General features: G+C 39.7%; 2 long non-coding RNA genes across 2 annotated transcripts; one reads left to right on the top strand and one right to left on the bottom strand.

The window, feature by feature from the left end:
- Positions 1 to 8,490: 8,490 nt before the first annotated feature.
- LOC124208833 lies at positions 8,491 to 9,915 on the top strand. The gene is made up of 2 exons (XR_006880631.1): positions 8,491 to 8,883; positions 9,240 to 9,915. It is a non-coding gene; the product is annotated as an uncharacterized LOC124208833 (long non-coding RNA).
- Positions 9,916 to 9,992: 77 nt separating this feature from the next.
- On the bottom strand, positions 9,993 to 17,932 carry LOC124208832. The gene is made up of 3 exons (XR_006880630.1): positions 17,382 to 17,932; positions 17,057 to 17,224; positions 9,993 to 12,148 (listed from the first exon to the last, which is right to left on the bottom strand). It is a non-coding gene; the product is annotated as an uncharacterized LOC124208832 (long non-coding RNA).
- Positions 17,933 to 27,348: the final 9,416 nt, after the last annotated feature.

The following is a 27,348-nucleotide window of genomic DNA, read 5'->3' on the forward strand; positions in this document are numbered from 1 at the left end:
TGTCGATAGATTGTGGGCTGCCGATGCCATCTCCGTAAGATGGGATGTGGAAGCGGAAAAATCACGTATGTAATAGGGTTCCAAAACTCAATCTACGGAGCAAGGCAACCGCAAAACACGATTTGGGCAAGTTTTTCTTCCGTTTGATATCGATTGGGAAAAGAGGCAGCACAGCAGCTCGCAGCAGCAGCAGGGGAGGCAGGGGGGAGGGAGGATTTAAGTTTGACCTTATTCATGATTTTTCCATGAGTATATATTCTTATGTAATATGCGCTGTGCAGTAATAGAACGCAGTAATAACTGGCAGTCGCAGAATCGCTATATATTTTATCGCCAGCGATAATTGCGCAGCTTATCACTTTATCAGCGGCCACGGTGAGAATGTACGAACGCGTATACAATGAAAGTCAAGAAAGTCTCAATTTTAACCGACCAAGTTGTAAAACGCCACAAAAAGTCTTTGCGATTTATTGTAGGGTTACCGAAATGTATATCACTGTAGAGCCAAGTTAACATCTTCTTCCTTTTACGCGGAGCCAATAAGGAGTTAAGGACGAGAGCTTGTTTGAAATAAAGAAAAAAAAGAAAAAAGTTGCCTGGAATATATACTGCGAAGATCTAGTAAATCAAAGGGAGAGATCGGGCGTGTAGATAGTGTCTAGTGAAACAGCAGTCAAGTCGAAAAAGTTGATGTGTGTCTGTGTGTGTGTGTGTGTGTGTGTGTGTGTGCGCTGCGCTGCGTGATGCGTGTGCTGTTGTACGTATATATCTAGCAAAAGCGGGAAGAAGGGTGGCACCCTGAGCGATTTGTAGAGACCGATAACGATTTTCCAACCCGGCGATTCGTAATAAGCTCACCCACAATCTCTCTCTCTCTGCTCTCCTCCCATGTTATGACTGCAATCCTCTCTCATCCGCTCTCTTCCGCTCTTGCAGAGCAGCCAGCATCAGCCATTGCCCGGCTCTGTAGGGACGAGAGAGAGAGAGACAGACGAATTCGTTTCGATTGCCAGCAGAGGAGAGGGTGATTAGCTTCGCCAACGATCTTCTACGGAATCGTGATGATGCAACCGAGTTGATATTATATATATATATTTTTCTTTTCCAGACTTAAGCAGCGCACAATGCTGAAATATATATATAAAAGTATATGTGAGATCCAAAAGGCGAAGGACGGAAAGGCTCTTTATATTGTATACCCACGGACAATCCTTTTTTTTAATACTGCGGGATTCCGAGCTCGCTGATGGATCGCTTACGTGTCTCACATATTAAAGCGCTTGCCAGTTGTTTTGGAAATTTCTGAACTCTACAACGCAGCCAAGTATGATATACATTTATCTTATTATTGAATGTTGAGACTTCTGACCAACATTGAGGTTTCATTATTTAAGTGTGGGCAATCGTGCCACTAGTCCAGGTTATTTTCCTTTTTCTTGTGTTTCAAGTTACCATCGCAGGGTGATGTCGGGTGAACGTAAAGAAGGGTCAAAATGGGAAAAGGTATAAAAATCAACTTTTTTGTTTCTCTCTCTTTTTCCTTTTTTTGTTTTTTTGTTTTCCTTCTCCCCCCCCCCCCCCCAGTCGGGGTATAAGGTGGTCAAGAAATGTTTCCCACTGAGTGCCGACTATCCCCTGGTCGCTATGGACTCTCAAAGACCATCGCTGCCCGTGATTAATGGACCCTTGGCTCACTTTTTATGTTCTACAACGTTGTGTTTTCCCTCCGATACACGGCTACGTTCCACCACCACCATCCTTATCCTGGCCTCGAGTTAGGTTTCTCGATGTTAACCACCTAGTTATGTTCCTTTCAATAACGACAACCGTCACCTATGTCATTTTTGGAGTTGAAAACGGAGCCAAAGTTAACCCTCTCGTCTAGTTGCGTCGTTACAAGAAAAGACAACGTTTCCGAAAGAAAAATAAAAAAGTGCGAGAATTTTATTTCTTTTTCAAGATTCAATAGTATAATGCGTTAAATTCATGCATTATAATTTTTAATACTTAAAATCTACCGATAAGACTATTGGTGAAAAACCAATCGGAAATGAGAGTTGGCGTATTGGGTCGTATTGAAAAATAGTGGGCCATGTCGATAGATCTCCTGTAGCCTACAATTCGGTAAGCATCTGTTGATGGTCAGCAGATGGGAAGCGACTCCTTTTTTCTAACCTCTGACCCGCAATCACCTCCGACCAATATATCTTTCAGGAACTGAACTATCGCCAGTTTTTTCTTATTTTTTTGACTTACAAACTACTACGGACAGGTTTCCCTTCTTTAGGGGAAAAGGCCGACCGAGGCCGACCGTCACGGACTCATTGTCTTTCTCACTCCCTCTTCCTTTTACTTGTAAAGTGCCGAAAATAACAGTTATATAAATCTTTGAAACGGAAACCCCCAGTGCTGGAAAAACGGAAAACTATCAAGTCAGATCAGAAGAATAAGACCCAGCAAGCCCGCGCAGCTCGCAGCCCGCTCATGAGGTCATGAACATCGAACAAAGTTCACTAGGTGGAAGATATGACGTCTGTCGGATGAAGTCAGACTGTTTATATATACTTCCGACGAGAAGGTCACTTGAATTCTTGACCTGCGAAATGTAAGAAAAACGAAATAACAAACTAAGAAATCTAAACTGTACGTGATTCTCTTTTCCCTGTTTTTCAATGTGTATTTTCGAGATTTACTTTAGATTTAGCATTTCGTCCTAATTCAATCGATGAACTGATGGGAGTTTTTTTTGTTTTTCTGTTAATTTTGCCTCTTTTCCTTGGCAGATGGATGAATCGGAGACTGCGAGAAAATTCAAATCGTAGGTCTAACGAAGTTTTGGAGAGTGTCCTGATGGGGAAATAATAAAGAGAGCTGCATGACAATCTCGCGAAAATGTCCAGACTCGAAGTGGATTGGTAGGTTATTCGTCTGATTGCGATTGCCAACCATCACAACTGTTTCCTCTTCTACGCGCACTCCTCCATGCAAATATTATTACGACGTTGAGTTTTATAAGAGAATTACCATACACGAGCTATAGAGGGAGGTGGGGGGGGGGGTGGTCGTCCCTACAGCAAGTGGACTAAAAGGCTCAACGAGATTATCTGTTCTGGATAGATTTTGGGGGACAGGGGTAATAACTTCCTATCCGACGACAAGTCAGAGCGAGGACGGACAATTGCGTTAGTCCTTCCAATTCTCACTTTGGCTATGGGCGGGCGTGTGCGCGCTGTACTTAGACATACAAGCTATTTGAACATGAATAAATAGCCACGGGTGCTCTTCGAAAGTAAATACGGCGCGTATATATACGCTGCGTACATATACAGCATACACGTTATTCACATTGGTCGATGGTCGACAAAGTCGAGACATTTCCTGAGAATAAAAAAGTAAAGGGAAAATCACGGGAGTAATACACTGTATAGCTAACGCTATAACCGCAAAAAGATAAAAAAAGAAAGAAAAGAAAAACTAAATCACCCGCGCATGTGAACTCGCCGGCTAGGAATCGGGAAACACACATCTGTGGAATAGTAATATATATACCGACCGCCGCCGTCATAAAGAATCACCAACACTATTTTGAGTTTTTTTGGGGTTTTTTGTTTTATTTTTCTTCTTTTCTTGTCGGAATCGAGAGAGAGTGAGCAACTCATATTTACAACTTTGACAACACCCATATCTTCTCAGTTGTAGATGTTCTTGGTGTTGTTGGCTTGAGAATATTACCACAAAAAAAAACAGAATTCGTTTTAGAAAAAGAAAGTCTATTTGGACTTTGACTGGAACAAAAAGGAGTTGAATATAAGTTAAGGGAAACTCAACACCGTATAAATTTCCCGATACTTCAGCTCTTAATCGACAAGGATTTCTTTTGGGAAAAAAAAAAAAATCTAAAATAAAGGTGAAATTGAAGTTTATGTACATATAGAAGAAGCAGCAGCAGCAGCAGCACTGGGGGGAAGAGGGGAAAGAAAAAAGGAAGCTGACTGCTGCTGATGCCTAGATGTAAAGACGCCCGAGACTCCTGTGGCGGCGAGTCGAGTCGAACTCCCACAGTGACACGAAGCTGCGATTTAAAAAGAAGAAGGAATAAGAAAGAAAGAAACAACCGAGAGAGAGAGAGAGAGAGAGAGGAATATAAGAAAAGGCATCTGAAGTTCTCTCAACTCCTCGAATTACGGGACTTCTGTTGTCGGTAGCGTCTGATGGTCTGCGGGTGTCCAACAGCTTCAGTATATTCTACTTACAATAAACCCCCCCGAACAAAAGAAAACTAGAGAATGCATATTTCTTTTTTTCCAACCTATTAGGCCTTTGCCTCCTTGCCCAGTGTGGAAACGAGGATTATTGTGATGCCTAGACAACCCGAGACCAGTTATAAAGCATGCGAAACATAGTGTCTCTATTATCTGTTATATACAGGCCTAATAATCTTGTATCGCACGAAGATGACGTGTATATATAAGAAAAGATACAGAAGGAGTTTTGAATAAATCGACGCTTTATTTCCTCATGTAGCATACACATGGAAAAGAACGGACCCAATGAATTTGGCGCTGATGCTGGCGCAAGACTTTCTTTTTAAAAATAAAACAAAAACTGGAGAATTGAATATGGAATATTTAATAGTTGTGTGTTTGTTTTTTGTTTTGTTTTTTGTTTTGTTTTTTGTTTTTTTTTGGCTAAAAAAATATTTGAAACTGGGTTGTTGAGGAAACAAAACAACACCCAAAAAGAGACGAATCAAGCGCATGCATAAACATATCCAAACTTGGATATAAATACACACCAGAGAAACATGGAAGAAATAAAAAAAAGTCAAAAATAAAGAAAATAAATTCAAAAAGGGAAACAAGGTACACACAGAAGAAGGACCCCCTACTGCTGGCTTATTCTGGTTCGGAATAAAAAGCAAGTGGCCGCACAAAAGGGAAAGAGAAACCTGCTGTTCGATGATACATAGAATTTAAAAACCTCTGGTGTCTCAGACGGTTAGGCCTATGTGTGGTTTGCTTTGCTTTCAATATATATCTTCGGGAAACACGAGTACTATTGTGTTCATTTGAAATGCACGGTAATATTCTTGTGTATGCCGAAAGCGTCTTCATTTCAGCAAGTTTTGACAGCATCCTCGATTTGTAGGAAACACTGGTCACCTGGATTTATTCACATATTCACATAAAATGTGGGCCACAATTTTCTCCATTTCAACTCACCCCGCAAAACCCCGCATCTCTTTGTTGAAAATGTTAAGTTAAAGCCAACGGCATGGTTCAGTGAAGAAACGAATCAAATAAAAATTCAAATAGGAAGTCCAAGTCATCAACAATGCGATGATATTTTTATTTGAAAATTTCTCTCGTATAGGTAGGCTGTACGCGTATGTTTAACAATAAGTACATTGAGGTAGTAGGCCTATATCCAATGGTGGAAACACCATGTGGATTAAGAGAAATTTCAGGAGAAATGATTAAACTGTTCGAACTAGCTATTTCATGTCCGCCAGAAAAATTCACCATCCGTTATATATCTACCCTCCAACTATTTCGCAGTTATCGTATTTTTAAATTTCCCAATAGTTTATAGCTTTGTGTGTTTCAGCAGATCGAAATATTTTCAAACTTCAGTATTTATTTTTGGGCGGGTGTAAATGTGAAGAAGCCGATAAATTCTATTTTATATATACCTCACAAATTCAAATCCACCCAAAAATCCAAGTGGAAACAGCCTATTCCGTGAACGACTCTACCAGTCTACCAGCAGCCGAAGGTTCCATCTTCCTTTTAACATCAATTTTCCAATTGGGCGCGACAAATTCGATCTTGCCTACCGAAAGATCGGGTTGGTTGGAAAAGGATTGCAATCCCAAAAGATATTGCAGACCCCAAGAATTCAATGTTTTCGTTTTGTTTGACTCGGTTCCTCGAATAGTTACATCGCTTATCGACTTGTGCATATTCAAATAATAAAACATTCCGATGAGAGTAGTGCCGTATATAATATACGTTCATGAAGTTTCTTTTGTTTGTAAGAGTAGCGAGCCAAACAATGGAAAGGGAAAGAAAGAGGGATCTGTAGAAGCCCACAAGCCCGGTCGGCGATGGCTATCTCTTTTGTGTCTAACTGTGAGTGCATTGTGCGAGTACCGCTGTATACCCGATATGTATAAACACCAAAAAGATAGTATTTAGCCACCACGCCCATGGAAAATCCGATCGTATTGGGAGTTCCCGTCATTTTTGAGCCGCTGCATATCAATGATGTGGATACATATCAATGTATTTATTATTTTGCGGTCGTAGCTAACTCTTTTTGGCAAAAGGTATAGAGAATGGCGCAACATTAAATTTTTTTTTTACATTACGTTTCAATGTTGACTGAATAATATTTTCTTCCTATTTTAATTTGTTTAACTTCATATGATCTTATCGTCATCTAATATTTCTTATATGGCTGCAGCTGGTAACCTATTGGCGGTAGCATTTGACGTTTTTCTTTTGTTTTCTTTTCGAAGGGTTTTCGCTTCCTTTTAGCTGTGAATGAACTTGAATTGCATTGTTTCAGCCTTTTTCAGGTTGGCTTTTTCGATCGACAATAAATATTACTCGACAAAAACAGATCGAGACAGGTTAACACCCTCGCTGGCATGGGAACCAATAGAAAACGGGCTAAAAACTCGCTGCAAAGGAAATGTAATCGCCCTGGCAACAAGCCAGCAGAGTCTTCTTAGCTTCGTTGGCTCTCCAACGAGTAATCTTCAGTCGACTTTTTACGGTGTACAATATGCGTTCTTCAAAAAGAAACGACGTCGCCATGACAACCTCCTTTGCCAAATATTGACTAGTCCTCCCCGTCCCTTTATATTCTTAGTAAAAAAAAATATATATATACTACATAAAAAGAAGAAGAAGAAAAAAAAAGAAAAGAGAAAAGGGCGGAGAGAGCGAGAAGAGGGGGAGGCAAAAGAAAGAGAAGATTAAGGAAGAAAAAGACGAGAATAATCTGATAGCTTCTATTCCTGCTAAAGGCTGCTATACAAAGACTTTGTCGAGCATTTATTTTTCCCGAAATTTTTCGGATACAATTAAAAGATTAAAAACAAATGCAATAGAAGGTTCATAAATGGAAAGTTTATGTATTTGAAAAGTGAAAATAGACGATGTTATTAGTCTTATAGGCTACTCATACTATATAATATTGCAAATGAATTTGAATGGCCGATCTAAACACTATTCATCACAAGGTAGCGTACACATGAACATTTTATAATTAAGATTACGATACAACAATGAAGAGAAGAGAAAAAATGGAAAGAATTGTAACAGTGGCCGTATATATTTACCTTTTTGGCGACATGATTTACATATTTGATTAAGTGAATAACTCGTGGTTCGAATGGTACAAAAGACATGTGGATACAACTTTGGAGAGCTCCAGAAGGTCAGCAGTGAATAAAAGAAAAAATCTGACATCAATAGCCTCAAATTAATTTAAAAATCGCTGCTCTTCCAAGCCAAGAATTCTACATATTCTTTATCATCATATTCCCTGTCTCGTAAATGTCGCTTTCAAAACTTATACTGACAACCCCATCTTGATGGCCTTGTTTTGATTGTCAGTATTGCTAAGATTACTCGTCATCTCTCGCTCATTAAATTGTTTCGAGTCAAACTTTGTTACAGAGCCAATAGGCTTGTGTTTTTTTCTTCGTCAGTTATTTTGTAATGTATTCTTATCAGTCTCTCTTGTTACATACACAAAATATCGCACAAGATGAATTTTTCTTCCATCGAGAAGTAAATACTTTTCAGAGGCTACTGGATACAAACGAAAAATGATTAACGAGTTTTGTTTTCCTCCTCAATTCTTGACATTTTGTGGTGCATCGTTTCGTAAGGATTTCGCGGTGGTGCGCACGAGAGAAACGCTGTGCGGCATTTCGAACCTGCGTTCCAGTATTGATTGAAAATTTCACGTTGAAATCGAACCAAGATTTTGTAGTTCTTTTCTTTACTTTTTTTTATTTATTTATTTATTTTTTCAAATTGTCAAATATGTCAAATGTAAAAGAAGAAAAAATCTCGACTTCATTATAACTGTATAAACCTACTAGCCTTTTAAACAGTTGTTGGGAGTTGGCCCCAACTTTCCGTTCTTCTACGTCGTGATTTAACACGTATTAAACATGTATTAAACATGTCTGCTGTTGTCAACTTGTCAGTTGAACCAACCAAGATTTCTCAACTGCATACAGGGAGGTAGTAGGTACCTAGTCTACGTATATAGTACGTACCAGTAGCAGTATAGCTATATACTTGTTTGGCTTCAAGCATATTCCTGATGTGACATATGAGTTTTTGTCGGTTTTCTTTCCTTGCCTTTGAGTTTTCTCAACTTCAGAAATACTTTGGAGACGGCCGTAGAGTTTCGAACGCTCAAAACAAAATGCAAAGTTTTAGTTGATTTTAGTTATGAAGAGCGTCCATAGGTAGAGGGAAGGTCACACGTGTTAAGCACTGGGTGTATACAATGCATATTTGGTGTCGAGTTTGGCCGTCAGTCCCAGTATACCTGGCATGTTGGGTTCGCTTCGCTCTACGCTTTCGTTTGGTTCGTTTGGTTGGTTTGGTTCGTCTGTTCGTCTGTGCATGCATTGGTATCTAGTTTTGTGGTGTTTGCCTGTTTAGGGCTGTGTGTGTGTGCGCGTCTGCACCAATGTTGTGTGTGCGCGCGTAACTCTGCACGTATTCCGGCCGGGCCGGGCCGGGCCGGCATGTCTCTCGTCGTCGACTCTTGTGTTTCTCTGTTCAATGTCTGAGCTGCATTTATCCCGAGGGAGTCACCAATCACGCTCTTTCCAAATGGAAACGTCAGTCGGTATCCTCCCCTTTGCGTGACTAGGCCGCATTCTTCTCTTCTCTACTCCACCTCCATCCTATTTCTCTTTTGTTTCCCGCTCTATCCACCAGCCACCATCACCCAGCACTATCTCCTTCTCTCGCCTTCTCTCTCCTTCTCTCTCTCATCGATTCTATATTTTTTTTCTTTTCGTCTTTTTGTTTTTTTTTGTTTTTTTCTCTTTTATATTCTTTCCACACGAAGTCGAAAGTATCAAAGAATAGTGTGTGTGTATCTTGTGTGCAATGGCATTTTCTCTCAATAACAACACACACTCACACACACCTTCCTTGTTTTTTTGTTTTTTGTTTTTTGTTATTCTCGAAAATAAAAAGGTGAATTGTCGACACATTCATGTTGGTTCTTCTTCTTCCTGCATGGCTCTCCAATCGTTCTCGGTTCTCGCTCTTTCAAGGCCTCTACTCTCTCGCTCGCTCGCTCGTTCCTTTGGAGAGGCATCGAAAATTGCTGCGCGGCTTCAAGTTGACCGGCTCGACGCTCGACGATCGAGTAAAGTGTGGAATATGAACACCATCGCCAGTTCAACACCAGTCCGCCACCCTTTTTGGGAAAAGCAAATGCCTACAATATTCAAAGAGTTTCTTCAACCATATTATACGAGACAAATATTTGACGCGCATAAACTATCGACACGAAATGTCGAGGACTATTAAGCCGTGTCGTTAGATTGTCAGTTTGTATTTGAAAATCAGATGAGCTCGCGCCTTCAGCTCATTTTTGTTTTTTTGTTTTTGTCTAAAAGATAATCTCCGAAAATGCTGGACCGTAGAATTGCATTTCCTTGAAAGTGAGTTTCTTTGGGGATTTCGTTCGTTTCCCATTAGGTCCGATTTGTTTTCCAGCCGATTTGGTGAAAACGATTTCTCAACGCGCGCAACTTTTTCCCATTTATTTACTTAGTTTACTTTGACTCTACATAGTAATAGCAATTAAATTTCCTATTGTATTTGTCAACATTTTCAACAGCTAATACAGATAATATGCTTTCAATCTGTTTACCTTGTATTTTTGCATTGCATTTGACGATCAAAGGACCAAATTAGCTGTTAAAGCTGATCTACACAACCCCAGTGTTAAATTGCCCACTTGGAAAATCCATGCTTTATTTGCGTTAGTCAATAGAGCTGGAACACCTCTTTTTTTTATAACAGTGTAAAAAGAAAAGAGGAGGGCGAAAAAGAAAAATGAGAAAAACGAGAGAAAAGAGAAAAAAGATGCGATCAAACGGGCGCAGGAGCAGCGTCGGATGGAGGGAGGGAATGAAGGGGCCGGCGAGTCGAGCGCATGCACACGCTGTCACGACCAGAAAATCGGGGCTCGGCATCAGATCGCACCCTTCACTTGCAGGCAGGGAAATTAAACGAGACTAGTACTAGACACTATACTAGTAGTACGTGCATATACAGTGCGAGAGGAAAGAAGGGAGGGAAGAAGAGAGGTGGGGTGGGGTGGGGTGGGGTGGCCGGGGAGGAGGCAAAGGGAAGGGATTTAGATATATATTCATGCACACTACACGCACAGAGACAGGTCGTGTCAAGACCCGGACTAGCTATATGTGTTTGCTGCTGTGTGGACGGAAGAGGAAATCTTTGAGGCGTCAGCAGCGTCGTTCTGGGTTAACACGGCGACAAAAGCGGCGGTGAGTCGGTGACTTGCCGAAAATTTGTCCCTTTGTCGCCGACTGTTTTTCTTATTTAGACATCAAGTTGGCAGCACGTGACCTCAACTCCTCCCCGCCGCCAACACCCGAGCCACGAGAAAAAAACAAAACAAACAAACACGCGAATATAGAACTAGAAGGCACACACGTACAGGAGCAGCAGTCTGGCGCTTATAGCGCGTATATTGCGCAAATCCGTCATTTGATTTATATACAGATTTTCAGTTAATTATGCATGCGCATATTCCTTTTTTTTTGTTTATTTCTTAAAAGAGAAGATCAAACTTTTGACGAAATAAAACATTTGATATTTTCTTTGTTCTGGCTTGTTCTCGTGTTCATAATAAAAGAAATAGATGGATTTGTGCAGTCCATCTATATCGGTGATATACTGACCATCCACCGAGTCATTTTCTATTGTAACCTATATATACACCCCCAGGTTTGTGCCTCAGATATTCACGTTGGTCTATCGATTTTAGAGGCGACCATTTTACTTGCTCTTTTTTGGTTTTTTTTGTTGTTTTTGTTTTGTTTTTCATGTCAGCTGTTTGTACAAAACCTACGGGAATAAAGGTAAAAATACAGCCGAATAACTCTCTCTCTCTTTCTCAAAAATCAATGATGTCTGGAAATCCAAGTCTGGCTGAAGTTTGTCCAAGTTTTCATAACGAACAAAATGAAGAGCGACATGTATATTTGCGTACACAGAGTTGGAAAATCAAAATGCTCCAGAAAAAAACAAACACAATTAACATGACGATGTATTTCAATTAAAAGGTCATGTAGCCATGTAGGCCGATGATCCTTCTATAGTTGCAATGCATTTATGCATGCGTATTAAATTATGAGTGTAAATATGTAAAAATGTGTGCTGGAGAAAAAAAAAAATACTTCGATTGACACAGTATAGAGATTACGATTACAACATGTGAAGGCTTTTCTATTTATTTTGTTGGTGGTGGTGCGCCTGAGCTGCCCGTTCAACCACAGTTGCATCACCTACAATAGTTACGAGGTAGTATAGCCTGCAGTATACGCAAGGGCTGTTCCTAATGAGCCAATCTAAATGCATGATGCGTTTCAAATGACTGGCGTACATCAAAAATAGGAAAGAAAAAGAAGAAGAAAGAAAAAAGAGTCGACCGCACCGGTCGGAAAATAAGGAGAGGGAGATAGAGTAGAGATAGACAAGGCACAATGGCGCGATTGTCCGTATGTGTAGTGTGTATACGAAGAAATCTTGGATTTTCTTACGCAACACGGACGTTCAATACTCGTAACGTTGAGATCAAAATCGCCCACGAAACAATATTACTAATTCCTCCAATCAACTTGAGCAGAAAGAGAGAGGCAAAACGTGCAAGTATTAAACTGATTTATTCTTGATTCATGCTCTACCTATAGGTTCTCCTCTGGGAATCTCGGACTTGTCATATGCACACGCTCTGGTTCTTCTTAAGGTTTTCGTGAAAAGAGCGAGTGGGTTCTGGGATGACAGCAACAGCTGATGGTTTCTGTCAACCGGAAAATCACCCCCGGAATATTACACACGTGCGTTACCTTTAAAAAAAACAGGCACTGCTATAAGAACATGGAAGGAAACTGGCCAGCAGAATCAAAACTACTAGGTACTCTAAATAGAATCTAAAGATTTAAGAATATTAACTAAATCACCGACATATTATATAGCCTATACCCGTATATTATGCAACGGTATACGGACAAAATGAGCACTCTTGATCTTGAAAATCTAGTCGTGCTGGGAATAGACTTGCTTCATTCGCTTCTTCATTTTCTTCTTAAGAAAAACTTAAGTTTCTGGAGGTAAATACCGCGGTAGGTATACACAGACCGTTGAGGAATCTATTGGATGGGCCGTCAATCACACGTACCACTGACTTTCAACTCTCGCATTCGTTATGCGAGAGACCCGCAGCAGATCGAGTCTAAAATTGCCTGTGATGAACCTAACTTCCTATTTCGATGTTTCTAGCCAGGCGCTGCTGAGCTGGAAGCCTGGAATATACTTCTGCGGTCGAGAGAAGAAAAAAAAAAAAAAAAAAAGAAAAAAAGAGAGAGAGAGAGATGATGGATCTGTTGCTCTCCAATTGCTACAGTAGCCTTTGTTCCATTATTTGTTTCAAGGGAAATAAATACAAGGGGAACACACTAAATCAAATTCTGCCTTTTGCGACCCTACTCTCATCCTCTTCACCCGCAGACCGTAGATATTATAGCCTTTAAGGAAATGTAAATCTGTCGGAGAAAAGACTGTGGGCTGAAGGAAAAGAAAAGAAAAACTAATCTTCGAATAATTTGACTTTTTTTTGGGCCTCGTTCATTGAGCATCAACCCCATCTACAACATGTTTTGTGGTGTTTTCCGTGGTAACTTGTTTCATTTTTTTGTCTTCCTAAGTTCTAACCGCGGCAACACAAAACAACCCACAATATGTTGATTTGCATACATGTACTCGGTTGAAATGAACGTCGAATTTCTCTCTCGTTTCTTGTTTTCTTTGATTTAGAATTTGTAATTCGTTGGGCTGATTATTCTTTGACAAGATTCTTTTGTGCATAAATAAACACGTGTTGTGTTTGCCTTAACGTGTCGACGACCCTAATGAAATGAGACAGACGAAAATCTTAAATGCATTCAACGAAGTAAAATGTCACGCAATACTGATTTGCAGCCTACGCCATGTCTACGTTATAGGCCTAGAATAAATCAATTGTACAACTACTGAAATTCACTTTTGCCACTACTCCGAACTTAAAAAAATAAATCAAAACATGTAAAGTAGAATAAACAAAGTGCTGCTGTATAGTATGTAGGAAAAGGTCGCTAACAGATCGGACTGACGCGTGAGCGACGGTCGTTGTCCCCCGATGCGTTATGAAGCGACATCCGAAATCTGTTGATCTTCTCATTTCCGCCAACGTCAGCAGCCATTCCTTCCTCGTTGTCGGCCGCAGGAAAGGCTTAGGAACCTCCGCTTGAATAATCTAACGCAGCGTAGCTACAGGGCAGACATTACAAGTTATATAACATTTAACTTCAAGTTTTCTTTCCAAGTTAAATCGCAATTATTTCATTTACGAAACAGACATTCCGTATCTTCCGTATACATGTTTGTGTAGATATCATGCGTCAAAATAACACAGAAGAATTCGTTCAATAATTTGTTGTCTCTCGTTGGGAAATGCTCAAAACAACCCACTCGTTTTCTTTTCTGACAAGCATTTTGACTTTTCGAGTTTGCGTGGATGGCAATTTTCCAAAGGGGGAAAGAAAACAACACCAAGAAAAAACCGAAAGAAGAAAAAATCAATTCTTGTAGAGCACGTAGACAAAACACCGTGCACTCATTGAAAAAGATCTGGCCGTTTGTGGCTATTGGCCTGGCCTGTCGTTAAATGTATCTAATGTAATTTCATCGACTTTTACGGCCAGGGCGTATATAATAATATTGGACGGATTACCAAAATGCTCTGGAAAAAGAAAGAAATTTAGAGCCTACAAAAGAGCTACAGGAGTTATGGAGGATTCGATTCGACTTAACAAATTGATATAGCCCTTTCTCTCTCTCTCTCTCTTACCCCTCTCGTTCGAATTTGTTTTGAGTATCTGCTGGGCTGGTTGTTTAAGCTGTTTTATACTTGAGAGCTCCGAAAAAAAACTATTTCGCAGTCGGGGGTAAAATGTCGTGTACATTACCAGCGGCGCGCTTCGATACCGCGGCGCGGTAAAACTCTTCCTCAGCAGGTGTCTCGCTTGTGTTTCCCATCAGCTTTTAAAACACACACACACACACACACACATAGAGAGATTTTTAAAAGTTGACCTTTTAGGTAGTTTTTTTTTTTTGTTTTCTTTCTCGAATGCGCGTTGAATCTCGATTCGTTCCGTAGATAGAACAGACGGCGATTCCGTGTGGTGAGAAACGGCGTGAGAATTCTCATCTCTCCTTTCCATATCGCTATCTAGCTCTCGCGTAGAGACTAGAGATATAGGCTATAGGATAGGCTATAGTAGTCTGCAGGAGAGTGGGAGCGCAGCACTTTGGAGTTGCCTGCTGCCCAACAGTTCTCTCGTCTCTATATATTTATAAAGAAGGCAAGATGAGAGAATGAGAATGGATGTAGAAGGAGATGGATCTTTGGTTGATTTATTTGATCACTAAATTATTTGATTAGACCGATGAGTTGATGTTGGGAAGAAAACCTCACCACGTAGCCACGTAGGTACACAGACGAGGCACTAGACACACAATGAATACCATGAATAGCGTAGCAATCTTATCCATTTTCGATCGACCTGCGCTGCATCGGACCTGCACAGCAGTCCTGGCCGGCCTTGTCAGCCATTCATGTGATGCTCGATCGAATCCAATTTCAATCACCTGCGATCGTATGGATCGACGATCCCTCGATCGTCGTACCCTAGACGAAACGCATCATCGGATGTGAACACGCGTCTCTCCTTCATTTCCACAAAACAAAACGAGTCTCGGCCGGACTCATAGGCTGCGGGCAGACGGGAGAGCTCTAGCAGCAAGCAGGGCCGGTGTGTCGCTACAACATGTCGGAAAGTATCAACAGACAGGACTCACAGGAGACACACGACCCCGTGCGAATTTTCCAACCCCCGGTGAGCGCGAGCGCGCGGGTCTTAAGGCCGTGACAAGTTGACGAGGGCGATCAGTCCCTCCTCAACACTTGGCCCGTCGGCCATTGATCTCGGACGCGCCTACCACGACTACAAATAGTCATCTTTTTTTCTTTTGAGTTTTTTTTTTTTTTTCTTGTTTTGTTTTCGTGTTTGTCTTTCGCCAGTCTCTCTGCGCTAAGACAACATGACGATGTCAGCAGTCCATGAACATCGTATAGTCTAGGAGAGTCTAACGAAGAGTGGAGGACTAGGATTGCCTAGTCTCAATGGTCTGCGCATTGGCTCCATATCTTTAATGTTGTACGGGGATTTAGATTTTTTGGAAGGTTGCGTATACATAGACACGAACGAAGGAGGGAAAAGAAAAGAAAAGAAAAGAAAGAAAGAAAAAGCCAACCCAAAACAGGGTGCACATACATATATACTTGTATATATATATATATAGGCCAGTGTTTCTCAATGGCGCTCGGGCTTTGTCTCTGGGGTGATATCAAGCGAAATGGAAGGATTGGAAGCCCCCAGGATTTACGACATTGAGCCGATCACAAACTTGCTATCCCGGGCAAGAGCCCCAGTAGGCCCATCCTGTGTTTTTATATCCCTCCTGTCTTTTCATTTTCCTCTGCGCAGGAGCACGCACATGTGGTTCCATGTTCCAATGGATATAGCCCTCGTTTTCTTTCTTTATTTCTTTCTTTCTTTACACATCCCCTTTTTCTATCCCTCTTGTTTTGATTCTTTCTTCTTCTGTCTAGAGTTTGGACTCTATACTACACTACGGACGGATATAGACACCACGGATAACTCACAATGCAATTGAACACACATAACCTACAATTATAGACGTAGCAATGACGTCGATATTAAGGCAAACGGATACACGGAGGATCAACAATGTAGACTACTACTACTACTCCAGTACTACGCTACACAAAGGAAATTAGGTCTGTCATTTCATGCGCGCAACTCTTTTTAGTCGTCTTATGCCGACTCGATTTCGTCTGGAATTTATTCATTTTTTTCGAGCTCTATGCGAAAAAATGTGCTCGATTTCTCTATATATTGTTTGGCTCAATTCCGTTGGTTTTGACCGCTGCTGTGTGTTATCTTGGATAAGATTTTTGCGATGCACATTGTTGAATTTTCAAGAGACGATCATATGTGCTAGGCCTCAAAATATTCGGCTTGAAAATAAGCATACATTTCTCAGCTTGGTGGTAGCTAGGTATAAACCATAAACGTATAATCAGGGTATATTTTCTGACTTCTATAAATAGTAATGTTAAAGTAACCACAGAAGGAGTTTGAAAATAGCAATTTGGAAATGGATCACCATAAGAGAGAGAAAAAAAGAAAACAAAAAACAAAAAAGCAAGTTATTTATTTCTGTCACGTTAAGAACTCGAATAAAATGATTAATCAAAACTTTGCTGCTCGTTTTCCCTTGATTGAAATGTAAAAGTGAGCGAGAAAGAAGTTGTTATGAATAGTTGTTCCTTGAATTTGTGAAGTTTTTAGGATTTGCAACGGTAGCCAAAATAAAACATATTACATAGCAGAACCAATAGATAAATTGTTAGACAAATCTTATCAGTCCAAATTTTAATTGGCCAAACTATATAACAATATGCGAGTATTAAATTAAATACATTAGTTATTGTTGTATACCCTACGTTTAAGTGAACTAGGCTTGTTTTTTTAATTCGAATAGGTCAAACCAAATCAGCTACATTTCTAATGAATTCAATTTGTTTCGACGAGCTCATGTTAACGGACGAAAACCGAAATCAGACTTACCTTATTAGCACAAGATGTTGTACTGTAGCTATACATTTATCAAGAATGCCGAATGTTGTTGTGCGTATAGACTCATGTGCGCACCAGCAGATATATATCATTGTGCGTGTGCGGAAGGCGGCCGTAAAGAACGCAGTAGGGTGTCTTGGGTTTACACGGTCTACGCCCCTTTGCAAAGAAATACAAAGCGGACGCACGTGGATTTCCTCCGGTACTATATAGGCTACTACTACTAGGCTACTACTATACTCTGCGTTTATGGTACACCTTTAGCTTAGAATGATTCACACAAGGATTGTAATCTAACTAAATGCTAGCTTATTACCAGAACCCGAAACTTTGATGAATGGTTTGAATGCCCGGTTATAGTATGGAAAAGCTGGCGCATAATAGTCTGCACTAAAAAGAAGAGCACACCCGTTGCCGTTTGGAGGCGTTGACTTTTCCCAACGAGAAATGATGTCCCACATGCATAAGGTTGAATTGAGCGAATCCACGTCAAAATCCGTGGGAGAAAAATGTTTATGGATATCTCAATGTGTAGCACGTCGACTGTCTTCTGTATTGTTATGAGTTGGAAAAGAGGTGTATAGCTGGGATAGTCTTCTAGCTCAAAACAATACACCAAACAACCAAAAAGAAATATTTAAGTATCATAGACAGTTGCCGAGTCCATAACTCCATATATTCACTAGGGTTTCGAGCAAAACCGACTATTTTTAAGTGCAGCCAGATACGTATCATATGCTCTTTTCATTTTTCCACCTCAGTCGCTGGCTGTGGCACATGAATATTTTACCTTTTTTTTACAGTCAGGTTAAGCTGTAGAACTAGAACAGCAGGAGGGCGGGAAATATTACACATGGTCCCTCTCTCTCCTTTTCTCTCAGTCTCTTCTCTATATACATATACTATATTATATCTACGCTCTACGTGTGTGTGTATGTACACACCTCTAAAAAAACGAGAAATAATAAGAGAGAGAGAGAAAGAAAAAAAAAGAAATGAAACGCGAGGGTATATATATGTGATATGATTGTGTGTTTGTGTGTCTGTTATCCTCATCTTTTGTCATTGTGTTGCGGCGCAAACTTGGACTCCGTGTGAAAAAGCGCAATTGTTGTCATTGCATCAACGCATCAATCGGCCTTTTGCGTTGCCCCTCTCTCTTACATAGCCTCTTACAATCTTACATATATAGCATATAGAAAGAAAAATAATAAAATACGTCCGAGGGGTGTCTGTCTATCATAATTTCATTGCAAGAGATTTATTCCGCAAAGCGAATCAGACTCAAAGGGAAAGTTTACCAGTTAAGTTGGATTATAATGCTACAAATATTAAACCTTGAAATTTTAACTTTAAAAATTTTGGAACCAACTTGTTGAGGAATTTTTTTAAAAGCTGTATTAGGAATTGAAAGAAAGGAGTGAGCATACATATAATAGAAATACCAGTGCGAAATATGGAAATCATATGGTGGAAATGGGATTTGTATTTAAATGGAGGGGTGGTGTAGGCATCTTGTTTACACAGGTATTATTGCCAAAGAGGGAGGGCAACCCAATTTCAAATGGATTTCAACCTCTTTTGCCACCCTTTAATTGCAGGGTAGGAGGTATGTGGCCAGCCCTAGTCTTCTATTACTCCACTCTGGTACCGATCAGTCATCATTCGACGATGAGCAGGGTGAAGAGCTTGATTAGTTTTTTGGGTTGTTATTCCTTCTGCTCTCTTTCGTATATACCTTTTCCTTTTTCTTCTTTTTTTTTCTTTTTTTTCATTTATGAACTGACAACAACAACAGCAACAACAACCAAAATAAAAAAAAATAAAAAAAGATAAGAGCCTTTCAGAAAACTGAAGCATGCATCTCCTTGGATTGGTATCCCTGTACGACAAACCAGCCAACCAGAGATCGAATGGCAGCGAAGAGAGAGAGAGAGAGAGAGAGAGAGAGAGAGAGAGAGAGAGAGAGAAGAAAAAACATAACAAAAGTATAAAATGCAGTATATACTATATAGAGAAGAGATTCGTTTTTCCTCTGCTGGCTGCTTTGGCTTCTTCCATGTAGACCTTCGTCTGTTCGTCATCCCCCTTATGCTGCAAGTGCGCCCGGCGATAAGGAAAGATGGATTGGACGTCCCCTCGCCCTCCCTCTTTTTTCTCGTAGACTCCACGCTTTTATGCCAGAAGTACACACACACACACACACACACACACACAGCACAGCACAGCACAGCGCAGCGCAGCACACCAAGCTACTGCTGCTATGCGGCTCTCGAGATAGGTATGTAAATTTCGGGACTGGAAGGAAATTTATATGCATAAAGAATTTCCGAGACGAACAGAAAAATAAAAAGAGAAGCTAGCGGTTAGACACACGAGTACAAAAGAAACAGGGAAGAATATGAGAGAAGAGAAAAATATATAAGAAGGAGGAGAGCAAAAGGTTCTGTGTGATGAGCAAGAAAGTCCTGCCCCATTGGTCCAAATTTCTATATGTTCCGCGTCCGTCTCCGAGCTGATGAAGCAGCCGAGAACTTTTTTTTTTCTTCCCTCCCCTATATACGTAGTCTATCTCGCGGTAGCTACGTTTTCTCTTGTCGGACTATACTTAAACAAAACGAAAAATACAATGCTTCAACACTTGCAAACAGCAGTCACAAGAACGAGACCAGAACACACCACCTAACAATTAGGATAATAACAGAGTTCCTATGCAAATGAGTTTTTCTCTTTTCTTTTCTTTTTTTTTTCGCCCGAGAATAATCCAACCTGGTGGAGGTAGCGCTAGATCGACTGTCGGTATCCAAATTTATAGTCTACTTTTTTTTGTCTCAAAAGCACCGTGAAAAATGGCCGAGTAAATAAATGACAGACCTAATACTGACCATATTTCAATCAACTATTAACTAGAACAATTTTCTTTTATGCAAAGTGTTGGACACTTTTAAATTGGAATCCTTCGTCGAGCCCTTTTCTCTTCTTTCCAATTCAACGGTTGGAAAAATATTTGTGATTTTTGATTTCATAAGCGAAATACAGTGTAAAAGGAAAAATGTTTTAGGTAAGAAGAGCGTAATAGGAAAATCAATGGAATTATCGAAAGCTATTCCAATAAGTCCGCATTCATTCAATTGCAATTAAGTTTGCATCTGCAGCTTGAAAATAGTTACAAATTAAGGATGAAAAATACTAATAAGAATAAAAATATTTATTGAATTCATTTTCTTCCCAAACATTGAAATATCTAAACGTAGTTATTATACCCAACTGACCTGGCGCAGTTTTTCGCGAATACTGTTAAATGAACTGGTTAAAATTAAACAACTATCGTTTCCAATTAGACTTACTAATGGAGCTTTTGTGTAGGGTACGGCCTACCATTTTTATCTGTCTGCGCTGCAGTTTGCTCCATTGCATTCTTGATGTAATGAGGATGGATAGAAAATGTACACTCAAGTCCGCTTGCTTATGGGTAAACAACGTTCTCCATCAAACTCAACGTGACAGGCTCGTACATAAGTTGCTGCCGAATTGGGGGATGATCCTAACAAAGTTCTCGTCAGCTATTTATGCAGTTTTTGGGGGAAAAAAACACGACCCATGTCGTTATATGCAGACCTAACTGGAGCTAAACCGGCTGCCAAATCCTTCATTTTCTTTGGCGATCGTAATTTTAAAAAATGTAAAACATGTTCGAATGGACGAATTTTTCACCCATTTCCGACGACTTTATATTTTGGGGGGATAATTGAATTGTTTCTAGAATTGAAATGCAAACTACAATAAAATCTCAAAACACGCTGAAAGCTTTCGTTGCCTTTATTGTTATATTTCTGATACCAACTGACACTACCTAATCAATAGCAGATGCTGCTTTTCCTATTTATAAAAATAAAAACAAGAGATTGCGAAAGGAACAGTACTAGCTGTCACAGCACTGTTATTGTTGATAAGTGCAGTGAAGCGTCATAATTTATGTTTTTCTTAAATGTAGCCTATATAAAAAGCAAGTAAAATTGAACGTTACTTTTATTTCACAAGAAAAGTAGAAGCTTCTCTGTCTGCCACGTGGAGTAATCATCATCATGAAGTCTACGCGGGCTTATAGCCCAGCAGCACAGCAGCTTTTTTTTGCCATATAGCTGAGAAAGCGAATAAAAAAGAGTGATTCTCAATCCTATGGTTGTACGTGTGCATTTGCGTGGCTCATCATTCAAGAACGTCAGTCACGGGCTGTCAGTTTTTTTTTCTCTCCGTGCTCTTTTCACGCGAACGTGCGCAATAGGCGTGTAGCGCAGCCAACCCCATCAAATAGAAATTCGACCGTAGTCATCGTTGCGTATCAGTTCATCCATTCCAGTATATACCCAAGTTGCTACTACTGCGCATTGCCATCGCCTACAATCAGCCTACAATTATTTACGTAGGGTGTGTGTGTGTGTGCTGTGCAAATCGTCACTTTTTATTAGACGTTCATTATTGACTCAAAAAAAAATTTACAAGGGTGTCTACAAAAATAATCTTGCACCAATTATTCAATTAGTCTATTTTTGCTAGACTATTCATCCCACAATGGTAGGGAGAGGGGGGGGGAGCGGTACGTGGACACTTTGAAAAGTAAAACAATCGAAACAGTTGAGCGGGAAGAAATGTATTCTGATGCAAATTTTTGATTTTATGTTACCCTTGGTTACCCTTCATTCATCAAGATTTATTCTTTTGTATTTAACAGACTTGTGTGACTATAGAGATGATAATGCATAGAATGCAGAGTATTTCAACGACGTTGAATTATTCAAAGAAAAATACATGAGTGAAAACTGTGGGCCGTCGGGACCTGTTTTCAGAAAGGGTTTCAAAAAAACCCAAATGAAAGAAAAACATACGTAAAAAATCCATCAACGCAAAGGAAAATGTAAAAATAATTTTGAAACACAAGCGTTGTCACATAAACAGCTCTGGAGTACTGCCCTAATGCAGAGGTGATGACAAAATAGAAGTTTCAAACGGCAGAAATGAGGAGAGAATCTCGCACAACACACACACACACTCACTCACACACACACACGCACACAAACAAAAACGAATAAGAATCAGGCGAGAAGTACAATTTGGGACCTATAGTAGGTTTATAGTATAGTGCGAGACACGTGTTGGTAGCAACGATGTGGAAAACACGTTTTGACACGCTATCATAAGTATCATATGCTCGGCGGATGGGTTGGTTCTTCTTTAGGCTAAAAATCATGTACTCCGGCGAAGGGGGCTGTGGATTTATTTATATGTAAAAATAGATTTATGAGGTTTATCCTTACACCGTTACACAATGCGCATACGGTAAGGTACCATGTTTGTGTCTCTCCCCGGCCGAAAAAGAGGAAATGAAACAACAAGAAAAAAAAAGAGAAAAAGAAAAAGGAGGGTGAACACTGTGAACACCAAACAGGCGAGAAACTGGAGGGCGGGAAGTGTGAACTCGACGACAGGCTCATCAGCGTTCCCTAATCGAACCGAACTGGAAAGCTGCAACGCCGTTGTTTGCTGAAACAACCCTTGACAACGAGTAGCCTACTTCATTAAGGCCCCGTGGTAAGGAGGCGGAATGGTAAAAAAAAAAAAAAAAAAAAAAGAGAAACAGAACCGGATGCTGACAAGTTTACAGGAAGGATGTCAGGGAATTGAGTCCACAACACCAGCAGTTGCATCAGCCATCAATACGGGTAAATGTGAAGATATGATGTGCCTATAAAAAAGAAACATAACTCGGTGAGATGTCTCTTCTCTCAACATCAGCAACAAAACAATCTATCAGCAGTTCTGGATATACCTATACACTATATAGGTCAAACACATATAAGTTAAATAACATACCTAGAAAAGTATTTGCATTTATAAAAGTTGGAAAAAAATAATGAAGTAATAAGCGAACTTCAAAGCGGGGTATAGTTTTGTAAACTTGTTTAGTTGTGCAAACTATAGATACGGTACCTACTTCCCGAAAGAATTGATGTTTATTTTTATTAATCATTTATTTATATTTAATATTTAGTAGTGATCAAGTTTTGAATGAAAACACCGTGCTAGAAAAACGGAATGGCTGTAATGATGAAACAGCTCGCTGACGAAAGAATGCTATTTACCGGAAGTAGGAAAGTAACGAGAAGGAAAACAACCAAATTGGGAATTGGGGTACGACTGATGCGAATTATCAGCCGACTTTCTCATCATGGGTCTTGGAAGAGTATTTGACTAACGAAGATGAAATGACAGGATATAGCCTAGAGTAGAGCGGCGAAAAGGACTTAGAAAAAGACGCAGGATATGCCCCACATATGGGATGAACTTGAGAGACTAAGTTGATACTTGAGAATAAGGGTTACAAGTTAGTATGGGGGAAACGAAGAATGTCATACGCAGTTTTGATCGCCAAAGAATTTAGGAATGATGACTTTTGCTTTGGCACCTAATTTATAATTCAACTAATCATTTTTAAAAACAATTTTGATTGCATTTAGAAACATCTTTGAGATTTGTTAGAAGTTACATTACGTCGTGGTAATGCCGGATGGTATTTCAAGGAATAGCGATTGAATCAAATTGTCATCGTAAGCGTTTGTTGAATAGGTGGATTTTGGTTGTTAATCATTGATTTAAATGACTGGAACAGAAAAACCAAATTAAATTACATACATAAGCTATTCTAAGAAGTTATCATGTTTGTTTGTTAAAAACACCGTTAACTTATACATAGTTTTATAGATGCAGTGACCTTTCCATATGGATAGCCGCTATGATGGTGCTCAGATATTTTGGGCGCTATAGGTGTGACCTTTACTTACTATAGCGGAGTTAACTGACGCGTATGCGACCTTCCCCTCCCCTATAAACTATTTTGATACTACCAAATTCAAATTCAAATGTAGGCCTACTCTCCAATGGCTCCACGCAGTGACTCTATACTAGATTGCAGCATTACGGATTTGTAGCATAGCGGAGCATACTAGGATTTGTAGCATTACTAGATTGTAAATTTTCTTGGTTACCCTTAAGTTATGACTTATGTATGACACGCCGAAAATGAAAGTATGGCACGCCGAATCATGGACTACTAAAGCTAGAGGACGGGACTCACGTCCTATCCCGCCGTGTTATAGCTTGTCGGGTGGATTTTTAATCATATTTTTTTAAGAAGGGTCAATCGATAGAGATTTAAAAAGCTATTCTAAGTCTCCAAAGCACCTTTCTTGTGAAGATATTAAATTAAAATATATTTGCGGTTAAATTTTGAGGGGACGGGAGAGGTGTTCGTTGGTTGTCTCCACCTAGCGCTAAGAATTCTAAACTATGGTTTTTAGAAACAAACAGAATCCAGAGAATCACCATAGAATCACAGATAGCAGACGCACCTAATCAAACCAAACCAAAACAAAACCAGAGAATCATAGAGTGGTAAACCAATAATCACCGCTAGGCGGCGACAACTAACGAACACCTACGTCAATTTCTAATTAAAATATCACCGAAATTAAATATTTACCGCATAGGGATAATTTAATAGACTGTAGCTCATTTTTGAAGCTCGATTCATTAAAGTAACAAACAAAAAATGGTAGCCGACATAGGATTTGACGAAGTGACCGTCCTCTAGCTTTAGTAGTCCATGGCCGCATCCGTCACCAAAAAGAAAGAAAAAAGTTTCAGCGCAACGTCATCTAGCGGCTAGAAATATAACTGTACGCAAAAATTTCCTTTTTTTAACCTCCAAAACACGCAAATTTTCTTCGCTTTTTCGTCGGTAAGCTACATGCATCAGAGCTCAAAGGCGTCAAAGCCTCCGAATAAAAAACCTTAATAATTTCATCTGGATTCAAAGGAGATGAAATGGGAAATCAATATAAATAGGCTACGACGGGTACGTGCCTCAGAACTCAGACGACTCAGACTAATAAAAGCGCTTGTAACCTCGAAACTTTTTAAAATTTTTTGGGACCCTTTTGGCGTGCCACATTTTGTTAACTTATCCCCCTAAAAAAATGTTGCTTGAGTAGCCATCTATTGAGAACAACCGACAACCAAACCTCCCCACACACAATAAGAAAGAGCACAATGGGTAATTATACTCACGAAGATAGGTAAGTTTGTCTTATTTTTGTAATGAAGTTCGATCGTTCAATCCTGAAACAACAGGTAAACAATCGTCCTATTAGAACTTTTGTCAAAGTAGAAGTTTTGCCAGGTAAGGGGTTCTGAGATTCCTCACTAGTTTTCTCTAGTTTCAGAGGCCCAACAGGGGAAATAGTAAAAAAAAAACTAGATTTTTCATTTAAAAAATAAAAATAAATTGACAATCAAGGTTCGAGAAATGGGAATGCTTTTAATCTTCTATTCATATGCGATTTTAAGGGAAAAATCATAAAGATAATGTAATTTGGGTATTTGAAAAAATCGTGCTTTTTGAAAATTGCACCTTCCACAACATTGCCTATTTTTTTATTTAATACACCTAATGAAACTAAACCAAAAATACACAAATGCAAATAATTAATTGGTGCTATAAATGAAAATTCCGAATACGGCCTCGGCGAGTCACACAAAAACGTCAAGTCGGTTGACTCAAGCCGTTCGAGTAATGCAAAACATGATGTTGACGACTATAAAATGTCATTAAAGGCGAAATTTTAAAATCATAAGGAATTTTTGCTTTGTATTTCAGAGGCGCAAAAAGAATTTAGAAAATTGGAAAATCTACCTAGTTGTTTAAAGTCAATTTTGTGATATGCGAATAAACTGTTTATTGTAAACACGGTATGTTTACTATAAACATACCGTTGAAGAGGCTGGATGCTAACGTCTCATAGCTTCATATTAATTTTCCCTGAGAGATTTACCTTAGTAAAGCTAGAGGGCTATTAGCCAGTTATTGGGCCCTAAACTGTTTGTCGTCCGTGCGGTTGGTATGGTGAAATCGGGGGTACCTCCTGTGTTTCTAATTTTCCTTTTTTCGATGGAAGTATAGCTCATTCGATTCAGCATGTTGAACTACGTGGTATAGGACAATTGCCATCGTTCAATTTTTCTTTGTAAAAAAGTTCTGGCGGCTGTTGAGCCATAGACTACGAAGTAAAGACAACAATCGGCTCCATAAGCCTGAGAGGAATCGTCTGAAGCGATGCGCGTGCTTGCCGGTAGGGGTCAGGTCGTCCGCCTCTGGAAGGTTATCATTTTTTTTGCCGTTTCCCTACTATACGTGATTCACACACACGTATTTTCGGGCATTTCTAATTCATATGGATTTTTCGATTTTATACCATAATTTTATATAGCCCTTCCCCGTGCCCCGTGAATTTTTAATTAATTTTACTTAAAAGTTCGTTTGCATGAAAAAGTTCTATGTTTCCCTTTTCTGTTTGAATAAAGCCCCCACAGCAGTGTTGCAAGATGGAATATTTGATTTAAAAAAATCACGCAATACTGTTTTGAGGGCTCTATTCATACGGAAAATGGAACGAAAAACGAAAAGAGGTGTATACTATCGAATACAGATTCCATCTACTGATTCAGCTGCGAGTCCATCGAAAACCCCAGCGCATATTCGAAACATGACCAAAGAATGAACCATACCACAGAAAAATACGACAGTTCCTTGCAGAAAAAAACTGACTTCTAACTACGAAACACTGCTGGGACTAAACACATAAATTGACGCAAGCACACAAGCACACAATTTGAAATAAGAAATCTAACCGCAAAACTCTTCCTGCAATCTTCATTAAAGGGTATTGTTTAGGCAATAACAACGGACTCGTATTAAGGGGAACGATATCAACGGTGTCAACGAAACCCTTTTTTCAGACTACAGAATATGAACCACACTTCTCAAAACCAAACCGAACCGAGGTGGTGGATTTCTTCCACCACTCTATACATACTTAAAAAAAAATCTGAAATTGTCAATGTCACAGCAGTGTAGGCCTACTGGGTTACGGCACTGAGGGAGGCAAACACAAATAATACCTCGAAGCTCTAACCAAAACCAACTAAAAGGCAGAAAAGAAAAAAAAAACTAGAAAAGCAAAAAGGACGATCCCCTCAACCCACGCAGTAAAGAAAAAACAGGAAACAATCGCATCACATGTGTCAACTTCAATTGATACTTATAATTGCCATCTTACTCACCTTCAAACAGAAATAAATAAATCTATATCCAAAGGCCACCGTTGACATAGTAGCCAAGAAAAGCATGGGAGTTTATGGTATGACCCAGGTAAACCCCCCTTCACTCA

The sequence above is a fragment of the Daphnia pulex genome, chromosome 12 (assembly GCF_021134715.1).
Source record: "Daphnia pulex isolate KAP4 chromosome 12, ASM2113471v1".
Classification (NCBI taxonomy): Eukaryota; Metazoa; Arthropoda; class Branchiopoda; order Diplostraca; family Daphniidae; genus Daphnia; species Daphnia pulex.